Below are 3665 nucleotides of genomic sequence, written 5' to 3'. Positions count from 1 at the left end.
CAAAGGCAATTCAGGAATAGTTATTTGTCTCCGTTTGTCTCTCTCCAGTCCAGTAGAAAGAAAACAGGAAATAACCTGCCCTTTTGATTTTGTTTTTTTAAAAAAAAGTATAAGACTTTACCAACAGTGAACAAGCTTTCAGCGCCAGCAACCAGCAAAAAGCACCACCTAACTAAAAGCAAAACTGAAGTTCTTTGGGTCTGAGAGGCTGACTCCATCCACTCATATGTTTGTCTTACTCAAAGGAGAACTCAAATCTAGTGTTATAAAGTGGAGGTAGATCCCCGCACTGAGAACTAAAACTAAATCACCCAAAGGGGAGCACTTCACTCGATAATCTGCTAAAAGGAGTGTGAGAAGGGGTGTAATCCAGTTCTTTTTCAGCAACTTCTAATGTTTAAATAAATCCCTGACGCTTACTTTACAATCCACAAGTAACAATTTATCTAACTCTAACAGTAAACAAATTAAATTATTAACAGATTGAACAATTCCCCTCTTACTGTTCCCAAATAATACAAGATTCTGATGGTATGCTGTTCTAATGAATACAATTCTCACATATATAACAAACCAATAAAATGCAACCAGGTCATCTATCTTCGGCAACACACTTCTCCACTAATTCTTCTGTCAGGACTTTAGATGCTATTTCTTTATAATAGATGGTGCTTTTTCCAAGAGTTGAGAGCTGCTATCTCTTAGCAGATGGCAATTGGCTCACCCCCGATTTTCCAAATGCCCTCATCTTTTACACCCTCAATCTATCAAATACATTTTTACTAGCGACTGGTTCTAGGTTGTCAAAACCATGAAACTAAAATCTAATAGGTTTTTGTTGGCTAAATGTCTGATTTAAATGGATTGGCTGAATTTAAAAAGACTGTTGTCTTGATAAAAACTGCTGCTAGGCCTTTTGATACAAATATTTCAATTTTAAGTCTCTGTTCCTGTAAACTTTAAAGCAGTTCACAGACATCCATTTTAGCTCTAAGCACTGAGAAAAACAACATATTTTAAAGGGACCATGCAATGCTTTCCCATTTTACACACCGACTTCACAATACTATTTATCAACTGCTGGTCTGAAGGGGACATTTTGGCACCACGATTATAAAAGTCCTCTGCCAAAAAAAGAGAGCACATCTCTTGAAGACACAAAGTTGTCACATTCAATTCAGTCTTCCTAGGCTTCATTTTCTATTTAGATTTGCATCAATATTGCTTAAAGGAGTATAACTCAATATGTAGATGCAGTCTCATGAATGGAGTAGTTAGGATATATTTTCTGTAAAAGAAAGCTAACCTTTAAAAAGACAATTAGCCTTGAGAAATGGCTGCCTGAAATTAATTGTTTATAACCAAAAAAAAAATTCCTAGGAAATGCCACTAGGGTGGTAGATATGCACATTTTTGAAATTCAATCCACATTTCCAAAAAGGGCAAATACATTCACCGACAATTATCTCCCTGGGAGAGAGAGAGAGAGAGGCATTTCCCTACCAAATACCCAATATAGAAATATGACAAATTTTGGATAGCATCCACCTTAACCTTTGATCTGCAAAAAAAAAAAACAGGTATCACTTACAGCATAGAAGGAAGCCAGTTGGATCATGATCACGCTAGTCTACAAAGATTAGACTAATCCCATTTTATAGCTGTTGTTCAATAGCCCTGATGGCTATGGTAATACAAGTGAATTCTAAATAAGGATTACCCATTTACACAATTTGTTAAGTCAACTGATACTCCATGAAGAAAGGTTCCTCTTAGCCTTGTACCTGTATGAAGATATGGGTGAACTATATCTTTAAAGGGTTAAAAGCTAGCAGTGACAGCACAAAATCTTCTCAAGACATAATGTGACGTGCTTTAGCTACTGGAGTAGCTGGTTGCCTGGGAATGACAAAAACAGATTCAAAATAGCCAAGTTCAAATTATTACCTGAAAAAAAAATTACAATCAAGTTTGAATTGAGTGCATCGAAAATCTAATGCTCTGGGGAATAAGACTGAGGAAAATTGAATAGTTGGGAGGAGAACTGCCGAGTCCCAGCATGTAAAAGACTACCTGAAAAATAGCTCTCTTAAAAAGGGACAGTTTTCGATCAGGAACCTGTGAAGTAGAAATCACTAAGACCACAATGACATCGCAAAATCCAAACAGAACAACAGAAAGCTGCTCTGGCTTTGAGATAAGTAGTTTTGTAAAGCTGAATTGGGAGTTTTAACCAGACTGGCATTATAGAAGGGAAGGTAAAAGATAGGGTTAGATTAAGGAATTGTAAATAGTTGTTAGTTAATTTTTCTGTTATACTTTAACAAATAAAGTTGTTAATTTTTACTTTAAATAATTCTTGGCCTCGAATTTTCACAGATTACTGCATGGGATAAATCTTGTGTTACTGATTTTAAATTAAGCAGTGGAGTTTACCCTGTGTCATAACATACTTCTGAGCTAAACATCTATGCCATCTGGTTATTGGCTCCACTTCTAATACAAGAAGTGACTTCCTATATTATCTCTAATTTTTCTTGCCACTGCACAGAACATCAAGGTTCATGCATAGCAGTGTCTTGTCAATTGGCAAGCAGCTGCACAGGTTAGAGGGAATTTTGCTTCTTATCCACTATTTATGCCTTCCAATCTTATACACCTTTATCAGGACCCTCTTAATCTTCACCATTTTAAAGGAAAACACCCACTTTGCCAGTCTTTCCACAGTTCAGACCCTCCAGCACAGACAGCAACCTGGTTAATCTACTTTGCACTTGACAGATTATGGTCACGTGTGGTTGTATTTAGTTCTGGCAATGTTCCAGTTGTAGCATTATCAGTAAAACTTCCCCACTTTTTAAAAATTCGTCAGCTAAAGGAAGTATCCCATATATCTTATTAACCACTATCTGTGCATATTCACAAGAACCATCTGATCTCCAGTACTTTCCTGGGTCCAATCAATAATCTTGTGAATTGTCTCAAGTACATCACCTCACATTATTTCAAGGTTGAATTAAAATTTGCTACTGTTCTGACCACCTAACCAGCCCATTGATATCCTCCCAGTATACAGCTATGCTCCTCACTGTTCACCATTTTCTGCAAACCATGAATGCTTTGATCCCACCTCCATTTAAAGTCCAAATAATTGATATACACCATTAGCAAGAGCCCCAGAATCATGCTCTGCTGAACCCCACTAAAAACAAAACTTCCAGTCACAGAAAAATCCCTCAACCATCACTCACCACTTCCTGTCTCTCACCCACTCTGAATCCATTGGGCAACTTTGCCTTTGATTCCATGGGCTTTTACTTTGTTGATCAGTTTTCCACGAGAAACCTTATCAAACAGTCTTGGAAAAGTTACTGTATGCTGCAAATGCATTACCCTCATTAACACTAGTTGCCTCCTCAAAGAATGTGATCAAAGTATGTCAAATATGACCTGAACAAATCCATGTTAACCCTGATTAATACAAGTGTCTCTCCAAAATGCAGATATTCTGTTGCTCAATCTTTGCTAATAATGGCCTGAAATTAAACTAACTGGTCTGTAATGTCTTAGTCTATTCCCCACTTCATTTAAAAAAAGGAACATGAACAGTGTTCCAGACCTCTGGCACCTCATTTGGCCAGAAAGGATTTAAAAATTACTTCAAA

The sequence above is a fragment of the Chiloscyllium plagiosum genome, chromosome 15 (assembly GCF_004010195.1).
Source record: "Chiloscyllium plagiosum isolate BGI_BamShark_2017 chromosome 15, ASM401019v2, whole genome shotgun sequence".
Classification (NCBI taxonomy): Eukaryota; Metazoa; Chordata; class Chondrichthyes; order Orectolobiformes; family Hemiscylliidae; genus Chiloscyllium; species Chiloscyllium plagiosum.
The sequence above is the reverse complement of the archived record's forward strand: the minus strand, read 5'-3'. Positions refer to the sequence as shown.